A 20,870-nucleotide genomic window follows, 5' to 3' on the forward strand; every position below is an offset into this window, starting at 1 on the left:
GTTGTATGGTTTTGGACAAAATTTATATTGACAACACTGAAGGACTGAAGTGGCTTATAAAATTGATGAGAATATTTTTCTGACAAGGATACATTCAAAAAATGAACATATTGTTCAGAACAAAATGAAATGATTTGTATAAAATTAAACAAAACCCGGTACCATACAAAACTAGTCCAGCTGTAGTCCTTCAACTCTGTGCCTCAACATTATTAGTTTTGGAAAGGTGCAGTCTTCAGAAAAAAGTTTCTATTAATCATAATAATTGCTATTGATAATTTTTACATCTAATAATAATCCTTGCAGTATAGTGAGTAGACTAATTTTTACATCTAATAATAATCCATGCAGTATAGTGAGTAGACTATTAATAATTAATTATATAAAATCACTATACTGCATGGATTATTATTAGATGTAAAAATTAGTCTACTCACTATACTGCAAGGATTATTATTAGATGTAAAAATTATCAATACCAGTAAATTATTTATATCAGTCCAATTTTGGATGAGAAAATGATATAGGCCTAGGCTATACTATAGTAGCTTGCACAAGCTTAGAAGACTCGCCGTTACTAGTGTATTGTAATAGTGAGTCTTCTAAGCCACTAGGATCAGTATTTTTTTAAGACAATATCAATATTCATTATAGAAAGTTCATGATATCAAGGAGAATTTGTAAGTAAGACTATAAACCAGTGATAATATTGTAAACCAAGCTACTGCTCAGCTTCAACACTTACCTATATTAGGTACCTTATAACAGTGGCGGATCTACGGGGGGGGGCTTTCGGGCTCAAGCCCCCCCCCCAAAACGCCTAAATTTTTTTTTGTAAGAATGAAAATTTTATACAAATATAATTAGTTTGAAGCTGGTAAAGTATATTCATTGGCAAGAATGACCTAATTCCACTACTACGTCTTCAATTGTATGATATCCGTTAACGTTTTAATACTTTGTATAATATCTTAGTTACATTTACATTGCCTGCCCGCTCCGTTTATCTGGTTTTCATTGAAACAAATGCGCACTATAGAGGACGCACATAGAGTGACCTAGCAGTTTCCCCTAGAGGCGTCGGCGCTGGTTCCCCCCCCCCCTTCTTGGAACAACCGGTTTCCTTCTTCGATCACCTACCCAAGCTTATTGTCACTCCTCGCAAACATTGTTACTCGCTTAGTCAGTCCGTAAGCTGTTTCGTGATTGCTAATATTAGCCCCCCCCCCAAAATAAAATTCTAGATCCACCACTGCCTTATAATAGGTATGGTAGCCTACAGTTTGTAAGTTCACATTACAATATTGTCAATTATCCATGTAATATTGTTTTGAGATGATCAATTAGTAAAATAGAAAAAGCTTTCAACATAGCGAGTAATAATATTGTTTGTGAAAGTACCTGGACAGTACCATACCCAGTGTCTTCGACTCATGAAAAACAAATCAATATAATAATGCTCACAAACAACTTATGTAAGAGTGAAAATGAGAAAATAGACCTTTGCAAATAGACCGCATGATTGCATGCCAGTCAGAATCAACAACCACGTGATACCATATGCAAACAAGGTAAAATATGTTGCCATTACTCTGGATGCCAATCTTTGGTGGAGAAACCATGTTAAGAAATAGTTGGATGAGCTCAACTACAAGTACAGTAGAATGTATTGGCTGGTAGGAAGGGATTCAAGCTTATCAACCTACATTACAGACAAATTCTGAGGCCTGTCTGGTTGTATCGTGCACAACTGTGGGGCTGTACAGCAGAGAGCAATATTGGCATCATCCAACGATTCCAAAACAACTTTCTTTGAAATGCTGTCAATGCTCCATATTTCATCAGGAACGCCGACCTTCATAGAGACCTTCAGGTGGAGACAGTTAAGGAGATGATTGTAAAAACAGCAAGGACCTATGAAGAGGCTCTACATAACCACCAAAATGTTGAGGCAATCCAGCTTTTGGACAACTCAACATTAATGAGGAGATTGAAAAGGAAGAAGCCAACAGATCTGATGTAGACTATGTGAGTAGACAACAGTGAGTAGACTATTAATAATTAATAATAATCCATGCAGTATAGTGAGTAGACTATTAATAATTAATTATTAATAGTCTACTCACTATACTGCATGGATTATTATTAGATGTAAAAATTAGTCTACTCACTATACTGCAAGGATTATTATTAGATGTAAAAATTATCAATACCAATTATTATGATTGATAGAAACTTTTTTCTGAAGACTGCACCTTTCCAAAACTAATAATGTTGAGGCACAGAGTTGAAGGACTACAGCTGGACTAGTTTTGTATGGTACTGGGTTTTGTTTAATTTTATACAAATCATTTCATTTTGTTCTGAACAATACGTTCATTTTTTGAATGTATCCTTGTCAGAAAAATATTCTCATCAATTTTATAAGCCACTTCAGTCCTTCAGTGTTGTCAATATAAATTTTGTCCAAAACCATACAACATAGTGTATGGATGTAATGTGAATTTGGCTCCTTCTTCTGTGACTCAAAATGGCGACTGCACGTACCTGGTATTTATAGTTCCCTATCTTAACCTACACAACAAACTTTTGTGACGTCAAGGTGGGCGGATTTGGCAGTTAGATGTTGGCTTCATCAACTTTCAGTATGAATATACAATAGACACGCTGGGAAGCCTAGCCTCTGAAGCCAACATCTAACTGCCAAATCCGCCCACCTTGACGTCATAACCAAGCTAACAACAATGTAAGTTAAACAACACAAACACCTACACTAGGGAACTATAAATACCAGGTACGCGCAGTCGCCATTTTGAGTCACAGAAGAAGGAGCCAAATTCAAATTACATCTGTACGCTATTTTGTATGGTTTTGGACAAAATTTATATTGACATCACTGAAGGACTGAAGTGGCTTATAAAATTGATGAGAATATTTTTCTGACAAGGATACATTCAAAAAATGAACATATTGTTCAGAACAAAATGAAATGATTTGTATAAAATTAAACAAAACCCAGTACCATACAAAACTAGTCCAGCTGTAGTCCTTCAACTCTGTGCCTCAACATTATTAGTTTTGGAAAGGTGCAGTCTTCAGAAAAAAGTTTCTATCAATCATAATAATTGGTATTGATAATTTTTACATCTAATAATTTTTACATCATATTATTAATAGTCTACTTACTATACTGCATGGATTATTATTAGATGTAAAAATTATCAATACCAGTAAATTATTCATATCAGTCCAATTTTGGATGAGAAAAAGATATAGGCCTAGGCTATACTATTGTAGCTTGCACAAGCTTAGAAGACTCGCCATTACTAGTGTATTGTAATAGTGAGTCTTCTAAGCCACTAGGATCGGTATTTTCTTAAGACAATATTAATATTCATTATAGAAAGTTCATGATGTCAAGGAGAATTTGTAAGTAAGCCTATAAACTAGGTAGGTAGTGATAATATTGTAAACCAAGCTACTGCTCAGCTTCAACACTTACCTATATTGGGTACCTTATAATAGGTATAGTAGCCTACAGTTTGTAAGTTCACATTATAATATTGTCAATTATCCATGTAATATTGTTTTGAGATGATCAATAATTAGTAAAATAGAAAAAGCTTTCAACATAGCGAGTAATGATTGTTTGTGAAAGTACCTGGACAGTACCGTACCCAGTGTCTTTGACTCATGAAAAACAAATCAATAGGTATAATAATGCTCACAAACAGCTCATGTAAGAGTAAAAATGAGAAAATAGACCGCATGATTGCATACCAGTCAGAATCAACAACCACGTGATACCATATGCAAATGAGGCAAAATATGTTGCCATTAATCTGGATGCTAATCTTCGGTGGAGAAACCATATTTAGAAAAAGTTGGATGAGCTCAACTACAAGTACAGTGGAATGTATTGGCTGGTAGGAAGGAATTCAAGCTTATCAACCTACAATACAGACAAATTCTGAGGCCTGTCAGGTTGTATGGTGCACAACTTTGGGGCTGTACAGCAGAGAGCAATATTGGCATCATCCAACGATTCCAAAACAACTTTCTTTGAAATGCTGTCAATGCTCCATATTCCATCAGGAACGCCGACCTTCAGGTGGAGACAGTTAAGGAAATGATTGTAAGAACAGCAAGGACCAATGAAGAGGCTCTACATAACCACATAACCACCAAAATGTTAAGGCAATCCAGCTTTTGGACAACTCAACATTAATGAGGAGATTGAAAAGGAAGAAGCCAACAGATCTGGTGTAAACCACCAGGATTGCTTAGTGAAAGTGGAAAAAATTAACATATCTATTCAGTGCAGTTATTATGAATGAGCTAATTTACAACAAGGAGAAGCTATTACAAAACTCTTCTCGTAAAATAAATTGAAGTAATTATTTAGGATAGAAATAAACTGATCGTTAGTCCTAGTACTAGTAACAGTGATATTCAATTAAAAGAATAATTAAATTGTTATACAAGACTTCAATTGCTCAAACACTTTCAAGAACCTTTTCAAAAAACCAATAATCTTGAAACTGAATGTTGTTTGGAACTGATGACTTTAGCTCCACTAATGGCTACAGACCTAAAATTACTAATCTCATTTTCTTTGCTTGATTTATAGGTAGGAGTGATTTTAGCTTCTTTCTAGATGAGAGGAAATTCATTGCTTCTAATTGACATGAAATATTTACAATAATGGCAAAATTGGTTATTTCTTCAATTTTTTGAAGAAATAATGGGTGTACCAACCACTACTTCTATCATTCTTCAAATATTTGAAAGGTGAAAGCATCAACTATATCTATTTCACTCACTTCTCCTAAATTGAAACCCAAAGTTTGACAAAAAATATCAATATCTTTGAGTAGATCTTCACACAGACAAAGCAATTTTCTGACAAAGCAATACAAGCAGTTGAAACGAATGCTATGCTATGACTCAAAATGGCGACTGCGTGTACCCAGTCTTTATAGTTCCTTAACCTACACAATAAACTTTTGTGACGTCGAGGTGGGCGGATTTGGCAGTTAGATTTTGGCTTCATCGACTTTCAGTATGAATACACAATGGGTCGTGTCTAATCTATAACTGCTCTAAGATAATAATAATGTAAGTGTAACATACATTTGCATTTTGCAACAGAAACAGCTTCTTATGGATCATTGTTTTAAGGCTACTATTTTTTCATGTAATGTATTAAAATTTAATTATAATTAGGATTGGGATAATACAAAAATATACTTTTTGGATAGTGATATCTATTACATTGTGACAGAATTTGGTTTCTCAATAATTCTCATTGTGAGGTAAGTTTAATGTGGACTAAGTTACTAAAGTTTACAATATTATTTAAAAATAGCAAATTTAATTCATCAAGTGGCATCTCTAGGAAGGCTGTTCAAAAAGTGTAGTACTAGGTAAATTTAACTGATGAGATGGGAAATGGAGTAAAAAAGCATGCTGGCTCACAAACATCAGTCTTCATAGCTCTACTCTCTCTCAATCGATGCGCTCTCTCACACATCACTCTTCTCTTTCTAGAGAAAGAAGTTCATTACTTCAGTAGCACCACTATCATAATTGACATGCACACTCACTCTCACATCAGTCTTCTCTTCCTAGAAAAGTCCATTATTATTATTATACACTGCATTGTCTACTCATTCTGTGGCTGTTCTAACATGACTGATCTGCTTTTTGAGTAGCCTGGCTATAGATGGTATTCTATTGCTTCAATAGTGTTATCAAAGAACACTTCATTTGACTAATTCTTCTAAATTGACATACAAGTTCATTAATATATGAGTGCACTATCTATATATATAAAAGCGGAATGGCACTCACTCACTCACTCGCAGAACTAAAAATCTACCAGACCAAAAACATTCAAATTTGGTAGGTATGTTCATTTGGCCCTTTAGAGGCGCACTAAGAAATCTTTTGGCCATATTTAAACTGTAAGGGTGGTTTTTAAGGGTTTAAAGTTTGTCTTGTAGCATGTCTTCTTCTTATTCCAATATCTTAAAATTATAATTGAAATGTCCAAACCATATGTTAATATAGAACTATAATCTAGAGAGAGTACCTCTTCGAAACAGTTGTTCTGGTAACTAAATTAAAAATTTTGTCAGATTGGCATTTAAGTTGAGTTGACTTTGTTTGGTTGGCACCAAGTTGAAGATTGAAATGCATTTATCCAGGACCTCCTAAATACTAATTTACCCAGTACCTCCTAAATACCTATTTAGGAGGTCCTGATTTATCACGGAAAAATTTATTGGGTACTGCTACTTCAATCAGAGCTATTCCTGGGAATATTATATTACTACTAGATGTCAGGCTCGCTTCGCTCGCCATATCCGTCTAGCCAGGGGGCTCCGCCCCCTGGACCCCCAACTGCATTGTCCAAGAATAAAATCAGCAGGCTCGCTTCGCTTGCCTGCATTTTTCATTTGGGCATTTTTTTCATATGTTAGGACGATCCAGTCGGGGTACAGACTAAATGTCTGGCTAAACGGATATGGCGAGCAAAGCAAGCCTGACGAGTATTATATAGATACAGTAAGTGCTGGAGGCTGTTAATAAAATGGTTCATGCATAGACAAATAAAAATAATGATTCTTCATTCTTGAGATTTAAATATATTTATTTTGATTCTAGATAGGAATTAATTTTTCCAGTAATAATATTGTTTGGAGTACAGGATGAAATATTTCAATGTATTTATGTATATTATCAGGGAAATTCACAAACAAAAAATGATTCCAATAATATAATAAATCAAATCAGATCAAATTGGTTTTTATTATACATGATAACATGAAACAGCTGTTATATAGCTAAGGTGAACGTTATATTTTCGAGCTCAAAATTTGAGTGGTTTTATTCTTTATTTTGTGAATTTAACGTTTTTTTCATGTTTTTACAAAAGTTTTACTATCAATCTATCAAAATTTTAAATTGTTTGTTTTATTCTAATCTATATTCTCAGATTGTAATTTGGTGTAGAAAATTGAAATGTACATAACCTATACGTATAATATTTGCACAATTTGAAACTGAATTAGAAAACTGAATTTGAAATTGAAAAAGTTTTGGGCAATAACCTGTTTTTTCTTTCCCGATCATTATATTGTTTGTGCTAATCTAATAAATAAATTAATAATTAAGAGGGCACAAAAATTCAAATCATACAACAACGCTAAATATTATAATGCTACAATGATTCATAAGCATAGTTTTATTCAGAAGCAAAGTACTTGTGACTGTATTAGCATGATTCATAACTGGGCTAATATACGGTAGCAAATATTACGAGAAGTACCTAATTCCTGATTCACCAAAACAAGTGCAGATCACCATGTACAACGGCCTGTAAACAACTGAACAATGAACAGTTGATAACTGTCTATTTTTCTATTTTACAAACAATCGAATTCATTTCTGGTCAATTATGAATTTAATAGAATCTACTACGCAGGCACCAGCAGGCGCCTAAACCCAAAAAAGTTATGATTCATATAAGCATAATTTTATTCAGAAGCAAAGTATTTGTGATTCTGCACGATTCAGAAAACATTCCAAACAAGAAGATTGTTAGTTGTTACAATATGTAACCCCCCCTCACTACAATGACAAGGACGCAGTCTGCGCAATCTCCCCCCCCCCCCAACATTACCACTACTGGACAATGACAATGTCATACTGTACATTAGTTTTTGCATTTCACCTTTCTTCCAATTGAATACTTGTACCCTATTACCACTTCAAAGAAAGTAAATGTAAATGAAAAAAAAGTGAACAGAGAATTGGCTTATCTTGGAAATCTTGCAGTATACTAAAAGTATTTTTTTATTGCAGAAATTTTATTGAAGCATGAACTGAATTATTAATTATTCATTCTTTATAATTATTCATAACTGAAATTAATTATTCATTCATATTATCCAATAACTTACTTTTTCTCGAGAATTTACGAATGATTGGTGGTTTTCTAATTACAGTATAAGAAAGAAACATGTAACACTTGATCTCTCCAAAACTAAATTTTTCCCGGGTGTTATCATGTAAAGTTGAATTTGGGTTGAATTTGAATTGCCATGCATGGCTGAACGTGGATAATAAAGAATTCGATGAGAGAAGAATGAACCATGTCTCCCAAATCGCTGTACAAATAGAATATAGTACAGATTTCATGTGATATTGAAATTAAATGGGAATAAATAATAATATGGATGTCAAACTACTGTATAAGCATATAGAATAATAGAGCATATATATGAATATAGTATATAACATGAAACACAATAGCGCAGACAAGAAGACAAGCAATAACTCATTGAACAAAAACAATCAATTGTTTTGATGACCGAAAACCAGTTTTCCAGTTCACCGGTTGTGTGTGAGTGTGTGTACTCACAATTATAGCAGTTTGGGACTGTGTTAGTGAGTTCGACCACACTTTTTTGAAAGGCTAGTACGGAATTGAAGCTTTCTCGATTGAGAGTACTTTGCAGGTACTTCGTTCTAGCATGTTTTGGACGCTATTTTCCAACCAATAATCATGAAAATGGTACCAAATTGTTCAGAAAGAATTGGACATCTCACGCCGTACCGCCAAATTCCAATTTTCCAACTATAAAATGACTTTACAATTCGATGAACTTGGAGAAAACTTGGCAAAGTTTGACGTTCAATAGAAAAAAATTGATAAGTGATATCAGCGGTACAGCCCAAGATGTCCAAATCTTTCTGAACAATTTGGTACCATTTTCATGATTATCGGTTGGAAAATAGCGTCCAAAACATGCTAGAACGAAGTGCTTGTTTCAGCCCTTTTTCCGAATTATAACATTGCTCTTAATAATAGGATAGCAACTTTTATTAATTTCTTTGTTCTACCATTAGAATACTTGAATAATATTAGAAGTAGGGGTACTGAATAGGCTAAATATATTTAGACCTTATTCCCTATTGTGAGATATTTATGAACTTCATCTTCTTTCAAATACTGTAGTTAGGTTACTGCATCATTTATTCAATAAATTAAAGAAAAAAGGATTTGCTAACATGAGTGATTTACATGTAGGCCTACTGCAGTCAGGCTACTTGTTGGAAAATCCATTTAGAGAAATGATTCAAGATTAAGCTTAGAGTGGTTTAGCCAAATGTGGATTGTTTTATAAAATGAAGTTTTTCAGTATTTTATAAAAAGAGTTTCCCATTAACCAAATTATAAACTGAATGAAATTCAACCAGACTCACTGAAGCCCTAGAGCTGATTGGATTGGTTGTTTGAAGATAATTTATATACGGTACTCAGACTACTGTAATTTGTAACATCATAGAGAAACAATAGCATAAAAAACATCTCATGGTGTTTAATTTAATGGTTTAGTATGGGGCTTTTATGTTTTAAATTTCACTGTTAAGCCGCTGATATTCCTATGGTATTTTTGCTTTATGGTAACTCAATATAAATAATTATAATAACTCTGGTACTATGAGGTCCACCTAATGGCAGCATTTGATTAACATTGGTGTTGCTATTCTTGTCTATCATTAGACAAATCAAATTGCTTTGGGAATTGAAATAAGTTTAGCGCTATCCTCATGTTGCTTCACATGATTGTTTTTTTACAATGTAAAAATATAATTAATTGGACCTTACAAAAAGATTTAATTTAAATCATGAAAATTTATGAATTACTTATTGAATAATATATTTTCTTGACGAATAAAATATTATTTATTATTATTATTAAATAGAATGCACATTTAATATTAGGCTACATCAGATATGTTATTCCGAATCAGCTTTTCACTATTATAGGAGCCAGTGGCAATACAGGAAATCGGCAACGCCGTTGTCCTATCTTTTCTACTGGCATTATAGCATTGACCTAACTATAAGCCTACTTGAATGAATAAATTTATTTGCCAAAAACAAGATACAAACATAAAAATTAAGGAAATGTTAATCTATTTAATTAGAAATTATAACAAAATGATATCCTTATTCATGATAATTGTATTAATAAATTAAGATTAAATTTATGCTCACATGCATGAGTACAGTAGGTGAGGCAAAAACACCTGCAGAAGGAAGATTCCTTGTTTGCCAGTGTGACTCGTAAAATCAGCTGTAATTAAGCTGTACTTAAGTATCGCTGTATTTATTTACCCTCTTTGAATGAGTAGTTTTCATTTGATCGCCAACTTTTTTCATGCTAATGTTAAATTTAATATTATACAAAAGTTTTCCTTATAAATTAACTTGAACTCATTATTTACATTTTACAGTGCCAAACTGCCAAACTGATCAATTGCATCCTAATGGAACGTTCAAGATGTGATTCAGTAACTGATACGGTAGTTGCAATCATTATTTTTGACCAAGTAAGTGAACAATTCACCATGAAATGGTATTTTTGCTTTTGCTCCAAATCAGTATGGGCTGGGACACACAGAGAACAATCTGCGGGAAGCGGTCAGAGTGGCCTTCATCTATATTTTAGATATTCATGTCTATAACCTGCTAAGACCTCTCTGATTCCTGTCCGCAGATCGCTGTGTGTGTCCAAGCCACAAAGTTTTACCTTATTCATAAATACTGTGCGCCACCCACTTGGAAAACATTTTACAGGTGACATTTTTGTACTGTTTCGATTTGGATACTATAAAAAACAACTTGAATATGGTAGGCTAATTTTAAAAAATCGATTTAATTTACTTAGAATTGATATTCTGAGAAATCAAATATGTAATGAGACAGGCAATACTTTCTTGATCACTTTATACTTGTTTTCATTCCTCTGGAAACGCTGCTGCATTGTGGTCATCAGGCTAGTTTCACACTCATTCAGTTCGTTTCGTTTTCGGCAAATTCCGATAAGTGTGAAACGGTAATTCGGTTTGAATTCGGTACCGAATAGAAACCGCATAGAACCGAACGCCTATTTGACACTTGACTCTAATAAATTCCATCAGGTTTCAATTCGTTGCTAGCGAGAGGCTACTTTCACACACTTTCGGTTCGGTACGTTTCGTTTTTGGCGAATTCCTATAAGTGTGAAACGATGATCCGGTTTGAATTCGGTACCGAATAGGAACCGCATAGCACCGAACGCCCCCTCGACACGAATAGGTTTTATCATATTCGAATTTGTTGCTAGGGAAACAGGAAAAAACAAAGTCTTCTACACACGCTGGCCTTGTTTTTATTTTAACCTGATATCGTGATTATCTGTTTCAAAATTTCCCAAGTCAAAATCATATGGTCAATTCAATTCTGTTAGTTCACAGGAACATTTTTTTCTCAATGAATTGTTTGCCAAACTACGTTGACGTAGTCGAGGACTTGAAGAGACTGTGGAGTTTAGAGATCACGTTAGACCCTGGAGTTTGTAATTTCGCTTTCTGAGTGAAGGGCTTTTAAGTCCAGGACTTAAAACAGCGTGATTTTAAACCCTCGACTGGGGTAGGGTTTAAATTCAAGTTCTAGACTTAACTGAGCAAACACAATTCAGTTATTGCTTTGGAGTAGATAAAAAGCCAAATAATTGTCATGGAATACAGTTTTTTTTTAAAACAAATACGTTTTCAAACTCAGTAGCCTAATGAAATTTTTATTCATAATCACTGGTTAGGATCAATGATCAATAATAGCATAACGTAAAATGGAATGTTTATTCATTCACCTTTCAAAGGTTTTGCTTTGAATAGGCCTACAAAGAAATCGAAACGTATTTTCACAAAATAGTTTGGAGAGCATGCTCATTTGAATTGTCCCGCTGCAATCAGCTGTTTCCGTTTTGCTATAATGCCAACAATACAACAGCAAAATATTGTGAATTTCCCTCATGTTTACTGCGTTAAAGTCCTGGACTCAAATAAGTCGGGAACTTGATAGACTCCGGAGTTTAGAAGATAAAATCGTGACTCAGAAAGTCAATTTAGACCCGAGAGCTTATTTTAGTCTTGGACTCTGTAAGTCCAGAACTTATAGATCCCGAGCTCGGAAACCGGCCCTAAGTCTAGAACTTGAATTTAAACCCTACCCCAGTCGAGGGTTTAAAATCACGCTATTTTAAGTCCTGGACGATTTTTGATAAATCCTTGACTTGGAAAGAGGCGAGAATCTAATTCAAGTCCTGGAATTATAAGCCCTTCACTCAGAAAGCGAAATTATAAACTCCAGGGTCTAACGTGATGTCTAAACTCCAGGGTCTATTTGAGTCCTCAACTACGTTAGCGCTCTGACTCGGAAAACCAATTGACTACATTTGATTTTGAATCTGACTCCAGAGTTTAAAGCCAGTTAAAGTCTAGAACTTGGCTAAATCCCGAGCTCGGAAACCGGCCCTAAATTTTTGTTGTTCAAGAAATAACATCTTACAATTTAACACCAGCTGTTATATTTAAATATACCAGCATGAACTGTGAAAATCCAAACACAGCTGTTTTTGAGAAGAAAATACCCAATTGGAACCGTACGAATTAAAACCTGACATGTATGAAAGCCTCATTCGTTTTCGGTAACGAACCAAACCGAATTCGTGTGAAGCGTCTAAGCCTCACTGTGCAGAATAAGCCTCGTCGACAGAGTGGTGGTCATGATGTGGGTCTGTCTACCCGCTAACTTTTCAGGGTCTTCTCCAACTTGTCCTCTTTCTATGCTTCGTACAGTAGCTGCAACCTTGTTCAATATTCTTTTGCTCAATAATTCAGGCCTATTCCTGGCCAAGGTTGAAGTCACTTCCACTACATGGATCAATTTTGCTTGTAGATCTTTTTATAGTGATGAGTTTCTTCATTTATTGTGAGCATTTGTGGTTTCCATTCCACCATTAAGGCAGATTCCAGGATAAACATTGCAGGCAGAGTCAAAATGAGGCCACAAAGGTTGAAATAGTGGTCTACAATGAGCAACTATCTTGATTAATGAATCCTCAAAGTTTCATGAATTTATTTGCTTCCAATTCAGCAATGGATTGGATCTCTCCCAAGATTTAAACTATCGCAAAAAGTAAAAATTATGAATTGAGTTTTCCCTTTTGATGTGCTTCATTTAGTGAGACCGATGGTATCCAAATCGGAATAGCCTTCTTTGAAAAATGTTACCATAAACAGTTTTGAAAAGCGTGATGCACAACCTTAATTTATCATTCTTATCAAACATGCACCTGCCACTCCCACTAAACTGTTGACGTCTTGTTCAAGTGACTCCACTGAATATATTTATGAATACCGACTAGCTTAAACTAACTTATTGCCTAAGCACAAAGCAGGTTCAAAAACATCACATTCATATTAGGTGTAATTCGTCTACTTGGGCCTACGTTTATTTATTATAATTTTGTACCAATTTTCACTTAGATAAGACTAAAACTACCATAATTTTATCTTTGATAGATTAACTATAACAATTTTAACATGTCTAGCTATTATGCTTATCAACTCATAAAATATTTTGTAGGCAACATCAAAATAATTTAATATTTTATTTTCTCAAGTTTAATATTGATATTTAATGTGTTTTTGTGAGCATTCTAAAAGAGATATATAGAGAAATTGATGTTTTTCTAGCTCAAAAATGTAAACTTGAATCGTGAAATGTGAAGAAAATCATACATTGACAGCCTATCATTTGCATATGAGCATGTTCCTACTACTAGGAGTAAATAATAGGATAATAATATATATTTTTTAAAATATTGAATGCTGGGATTATAATATTAATCATAATTTTATTATTACAGATTGAATCCACAAAATAATTGAAGAAATGGTTTCAGATGATTACGAACAAGCGTAGCTATCTTTGGAGAGGTAATGCACCTACTGATATCCCGTGATGAGAACTTGGGAGAGATTTAGTGAAAACCTGGAGAACGGCCACTTAGCTCACAAATCTGAGCTGTTCACATCAAGCTGATATTTGTGACAGCCATTATAGCTTTAATCGTGTAAGTAAACACTTGATCAGACTATAATTTCCAATTGAAGAGCTCGATTCCAAACGCGCCTAAGTCCATTTTTGTAGAAATTGAGATATCAGCTGATTATTGAACCTTATACATAGACCTTCATTCCTAGCATACTAACTACTCCAAACTATCCTTAGTCACTACAAAATAAATATCACAATATCACGTTTCTTTCCAAAGTGTATCTAAGTCCATTGCTGTTCCTTCCCATTCCAACTTTAGTCCTTTGCGCATGCGCAGAGCATCTTTTTCTGTCTGTCTACAGATTGAAGCCTAACTACCATTTTTACTTCGAGATCAGCGCGTTTTCAATGGAAGAGAACAGTGAAAGTCAAGAATACATACACTGGGGATTACCAAGAGCATCAAGTGATCAAGAAAATTCATTCAAAAAAATTGGCAAGATATATTCAACTCAGCAAATACAGCACTTGAAGAAACTTATAATATTAGTGACATGAAGAAGGTCCAAGTCCAAGTTTCTTTCCAAAATGTCACCAAGTCCATGGACTTAGTGACATTTTGGAAAAAAGCAAGGAAATTAACCTATTACACAGGAATTACTTCAAAATATGCAAAATTATTGTATGGAATTCAAAATACACACTTTATACATTGGATTATAAACATTTTCCAACATTTAAGTGATGACTATCAAAAAATCGATTTCCTGAGAAAACACTTTTGTGACTTGGGCCCGTTTGGAATAGAGCTCTTCAATTGTTTGTATCAATTAACTGCGCCCGATTCTACTCAGAATAACAGAGGCACAGGTTTCTTTCTTTAAACTACAACAGTACTATCACCGACAGGAGTCGAGTCGGAGCAGTGGTAGCGGACGGTCGTGTTTCGAGGTGCGCAGATAAGATAAACCGTTTCTTGTTTATGCCTTTAGAAATCTTTTTTCATCGTAGATCTTGTCCATAACCTAATAACTTACTTTATTAATTTATTCTTTCAATTAATACGTAATAATCTTTCTAATAATAACTCATCATTAATAACATCCGTAATAAAATCGGTATTGCACCTCTTAAAGTCTACTAAAGTATTTAGTACTTGTCTCTCTACTTGAACTTATTAGTTGCGAATTCATTCATCAGTAACCATAATCAACCAACTTAGCTGTATTAAACTGTATTGAATCGTAAATTATCTCTTTATAAATTGTAGGTTTGAATTACTCTTACTCATAATATTAATATATTTTTTATCCATCCAGGAAATTGAATAAACTGAATTTTTATATATCTGATCATTACCAATAAATATTTCACTGTATAAATTCATCACCGTATAATCGGATACAGGCCATTAAACCTTAAATAAAATGAAAAATGAATAAAACAGGAGTTCTACTATTTTTCTCTTTGGGAGGCTGGTGGGAGTGTTTACCGCTACTCCTGGAAACAATTCGTCCACTAGCATCCGTCATAATGGTCATTGAACACAACTTATTTGTACATCTATATGAGATTTGTCCCTTCTGGGATACGTAGCTTTTTCGAAATTTGAATTCGTCAACCCACATAAAACCATCCATTACACTAAAGTCTGCAGTCAGACTATTTCGTTCTGAATTAGTCATATTTTGATGAATAAAGCAAGTAAACTGCAAAACAAAAAAAAACTTAAATTAGCCAACAGATTATCATGCAAGCAAGTAACACATATTTATATTTTTAATACTAATATAGGCCTACTAATCTTGCATCCTATAAGCCTATATCAATTCTTACAGTCATCATGAAAAATTAATTCAGTAAGATTATTGTTATAGTTGAGCGTTAAATATTCCACTAGGTAATTGGTATCAGAGCATGTCACACTTAACTTTATTTTTTGAATCATTAAATTTTTCTGACAATCAATATTTTCATTTATATCTCAATACGGACTTCCTATGTGCTTAGTCATGCAGCATTTATTATTCCGAAAACATATTCCTTCTCAATCAATTAGTAGTAATATCTATCATTAAAGTGTTGGATTAAATAAAATAGATAGGTAAATCAGTGTTCCAAAGATGAATTTAATGCGTTCATAGTTGTTGATTGTCAGTAGATGGTCCAGGAAATACGCGATATACGATGAATCACACAGAATTCCATATTATTTCCATCTTCCATTTTAGGATGAATATAAGCTGAGCTAAATTCAAAAAATTGTGAATTGTTCTGTCATTCTTCAGTAATTAATGAATGCAATATGAACAACTCTCTTTCATGAGGTGAATCATTTTTCCAACATTTTCCAGTTTCTCAATGATAGGGGAGTTATAATTATTTGTATAGGTCTTCTAAGGAACCATTATCTTCAGCTGGTACCAATCAACTAAACTTCAACTCCAAACTACCGTATTAATACCAGTATACAATTTATAAGTTTATTACAGCTGTTAACTTTAGATGCTAAATCATATTATCACAACATGATCTTCAAACATGATCATCTTCCCGTTCATCGGTAGTCGCTGGGCCGACGATTTCGGAAACATAGGTCTGTAGAATGGATTAATAAATAATTGTTATTAGTCCCCCTATCAAAATTTCTATTCAGAAACCATCCCCAATATTCACACAACATATTCCTAAAGTTTCATGCCGTTCTGTCAAGTAGTTTTATAGGGAACAAACAAAGTAACAAATTAACACACAGTCATTTTTTTATATATATACATAGATTATTTCTTCTTACATAATTATCTTTCTGTTGTTTCCACTTATTTTTTTCTGTTACAGTTTCTCGATTGATCAAAGCACCACAGGCTGCATCGTTCGTCACCTCTGCCTTTAAGCGCGTTATCACTTACTCCAATAAGTCACCCAAATATCCTTAATAAGCAATAGAAGTTCTTATCGACTGTGTATGACTCATTAATATCCATGTTTTGTATAAATTTATGTGATAGGCCTACTGGTATTAATGTTGATGTACCGTAATGTTTTTTGCTCATGTATAATTGATAATAATACATTAAAAATAAATAAAATGTTAAATTATTATTTTTGGTTTTTATTGAACGAGCGTTAGCGAGTTCTCACTTTTGACTTACTGAGGGCCAAAGTCGTCCGTCTGTTTGTATGCTCTGCAATAACTTTAGAAAGAATTGATCAATCAGTTTCAAATTTTAAACACGTATTCTTCAAACCTTTTTACAGGTCAAGTTTGTGGAACAACAAAATTTACTTACTCCATCGTCCTTTTTCAGGATATAACAAATGACATTAAAAGTGCATAAGAGAAAAAGTAGTTCTGATTTATCATTTAGTCAGCTGAAGAATTCATTTATCCATTGCAATTTATCCATTCATTCATTCATTCATTCATAACATAAGTTGAAACTATTTGGAAGCTATGACAGCACAGACATGCGTCTGCATGCGTTGACACCAAATGTGTGATGATTAAGGGCCGGTTTCCGAGCTCGGCATTTAGCTAAGTTATAGACTTTGAACAGCTGGAGATGGCTTTCCGGAACGGGGCGTAGTTGCAGTCCACGTTTAAATTAAATTTCAAAAAACTAGAAAATAAAAAGAAAATAGTATCAAGTTTCAGCTATTTTGAATCATTTAGGAATGTTTCACTTCGTCAATAAAAAACGTTTCCAATTATAGAAATAAGAAAAAATAAAGATAATCATAAAAACTACGACTACGCCCCGTTCCGGAAAGCCAATTTTCTGACTTCAGCTGTTCAAAGTCTAGAACTCAGCTAAATCCCGAGCTCGGAAACCGGCCCTAAATGATCATTTCATGATTTCAACTGGTTAATGTACAACATAATATTTACTAATTCTATTACATCAACAACTGATACGAGTTGAGATATCAATGTACGGCTTTCGCCATTCATTTTTTCTTGGAACTCTGTATCGAAATCATGTATCACCTGAACACCTTCTCATTAAAACAAATGAATTTGAATTATATGAGGGACAAAGATGTTGAAGCGAAAGAGTTATTTTTGAAGAGTAATTTTCCATTTCAAATAGGATCCCCAATGAAACCCACTGTCAAATTATTCTTGTAAAATAAATATTTAGCTGTTTCCATAATTTTCAACAACTCTGTATAATTGAAAGCTGCGGGTTTTTAAGATTACAGTACAACAGTTCTTGAGCGAGTTCTCCAACCCAGGGGGTCACTAGTTATTTATCAATAGCAGTTCTTTTTAATTAAAACTGATTTGCTCATTGCATTATTGAATAATAAGTACAGTTGTTTTTTTTCAAGCGAAAATGTATTTACTTCATGCTATATCGATAAAGGCGAACGCACACAGCAGCAGACAGACTGCGGAAAAATCGCTCCTCAGACATCTGTCTGTCTGAATATTGGCCGGGACACACATAGCCGCACCGAGCCGCGCCGAAGTACGGCCGAGTGTCAGATGTACTACGGCGAGTAAGAAAACAAAGGATTTCAAACATGTAGGGACACATACTACCGCACCGCGCAAGCACCATCACCGTGTTTGTTGCCCACGCCGTTACCGACTAGTTCAGATTACTTTTCGAAGGTGAAGGTGCGGCCTCGTTTAAGGCTGTTCGGTACATTTTATATTATTTAAATTGGATAATATTTTTCAATATAATTGTTAAGATCATTATAAGAATGAGAAAAAGTGGCAACTGAAATATTTAAGTGGTCTAATAAGCGAGTTATGGGTTGTAGAAGTGCTAACTTTCCAGATTCCGTTTTCTTTCCAGATCATAAATGTTTTCGACTATATTATTAGAACTTCTCTTGAAATTTAAAAAAAATTATTCTTTCCAAACTAAAACATTTTATTCCCCATTTCGTTCATAAATAAAAAAGTAACATTTTTTCTAAATTCGATAACTTGTTTATTTTGGCATTAATCGCGAAAAAACGCATATTAGAACAAAGCCAATGATATAATGAATGTATGAAAAAACTCTAATGGGAAATTCAAAAACGTTTATGATCTGGAGAGAAAACAGAGTTTAGCACTTCAACAACCCATAACTCGCTCATTAGACCACTCAAAAATTTCAGTTGCCGCTTTTTCTCACTCTTATAATGATCTTAACAATTATATTGAAAAAGATTATCCAATTTAAATAAAAATAAAAAGGTTTACCGAACAGCCTTAATATAGAGAGTGAAAAACTTATTGAAGAGATACAGAATTATTCAGTTTTGTACGATCAAAGTGATGAGTAATATGGTTGAACGGAGAAATAAGTTGAAGTAAAAGTAGAACCAAATACGTTGAGCCAAAGGTATAATAGATATAATATAATAAATAAACAACAAAAGGTATTAAATAAGGCTCCCGTGACTGTGTCTTGAATTTTAAATTTGAAACTAATTACTAGTAGATGCAGAAGGTAATAATTTTATTGCAGATATATATTTTCGAAACATGACTGATGGCATTGTTAGGCACTGAAATATATACCAGCACTATGATTCTCATTTTCTGTGTCTACAGGTAATTAGTTTAAAATTGAAATTATAAATTCAATTCGGATGTAACGAGATTTTAACAGTGTTATATTATCAACATTAGTTTAACACATTCAGAAATCAGACCGCAGTAGCACTACAGAATTGAGACACTGCTGTCGCTCGGATATGTGTGCTCTCCCACTGCCATTCTCGTGTCGTGGGCTTAGCTCGGCCGTACGTCGGCGCGGTCTCGATGCGGTTATATTTGTCCCGGCTTTGAGTCTGCACACAGGCATTTGCTTTTTTCTATGACTGCCTGCTGCTCCGTGCGTTTGCCTTAACACATATGGCAAGATGAAATACAAAAGGTTGCAAACAAGTTCGGTTATCAGTGTACTATAAATATCGGGAGTAGATGCATAGTGTACGTTTTGGAGCGTTTTTTTGCGACTTTACCCCCCCCCCGCACCCATCCTACCTTCCCCGCACCTCCTGCCGCACCTCCCCCGCCCCCTTAGAAGAACCTCTCTCTCTCTCTCTAGAAGAAGAGGAAGAAGAAGAAGGAGAAGAAGAAGAGGAAGAAGAAGGAGAAGGAGAAGGAGAGGAAGATGATACTCTCTCTCTCTCTTGTTATGCTCTAGTTAATATAGTCATGGCTAATTACATTTAGTCATGCTCAATTACATTTAGTCATAGATAGAAGGAGAGGAAGATGATACTCTCTCTCTCTCTCTCTCTCTCTTGTCATGCTCTAGTTAATATAGTCATGGCTAATTACATTTAGTCATGCTCAATTACATTTAGTCATAGTCTATTTGATGATTAATAGTAGAGAGAGAGATATGTGTGTGAGAGAGAGGTAATCTACTGACAGATTCAAGTGAAACGAACTTAACTGAAACATGTTCTTGACAATGGGTTGTACACACAACGAACGTTATATTTTTAATGTTTCCAAATACACATGTATCTTTAAACTCACTAGAGAGCGAACTATGATCTTTTACATTTTTTATCGGCAATGTCATATAAGCATTTCCAGAGATCATTAGAATTATTAACAATAGCTAATGATTCATCATTATTTGAACAACCATAATGGAAATGACCGGTTTCTAATGCATCCAATAATTCAAAAATTTCAGATAGAATTGGAAAGTGAAGATTTTCTGTTTTTGTTAATGCAAGATCACTCACCTCATCACCCGTTGAAAATTAATATTCTTTGCAATTAGATCAAATTCATTGAATGAAATTGTCATCAAGAGACGAGATAGTTTCTTGAACTTTGAAAAGCTATAACAATCAACCATATTTTTCAGTTGAGTGTATGTACAGGTGAAACGCGATAAGAAATTACTTGTATCTGCACACTTATTGCATTGAGCTTCAACGCATGTGAGATCTTTTCAGCTCAACTAACAAAGCAATACTGAAGGATTAAACTTAGACATTG

The 20,870-nt window shown here is 34.1% G+C and overlaps 1 long non-coding RNA gene across 2 annotated transcripts; it reads left to right on the forward strand.

Annotated features, from left to right (window-relative positions):
- The first annotated feature begins 10,308 nt into the window (after positions 1–10,308).
- Positions 10,309–17,002, forward strand: LOC120355014. Of its 2 annotated transcripts, none has more exons than XR_005573367.1 (3): positions 10,309–10,407; positions 13,806–13,976; positions 16,739–17,002. It is a non-coding gene; the product is annotated as an uncharacterized LOC120355014 (long non-coding RNA). The 2 variants fall into 2 exon arrangements; XR_005573366.1 differs by having other exon boundaries at positions 10,313–10,407; positions 13,770–13,976.
- Positions 17,003–20,870: the final 3,868 nt, after the last annotated feature.

The sequence above is a fragment of the Nilaparvata lugens genome, chromosome X (assembly GCF_014356525.2).
Source record: "Nilaparvata lugens isolate BPH chromosome X, ASM1435652v1, whole genome shotgun sequence".
NCBI lineage: Eukaryota > Metazoa > Arthropoda > Insecta > Hemiptera > Delphacidae > Nilaparvata > Nilaparvata lugens.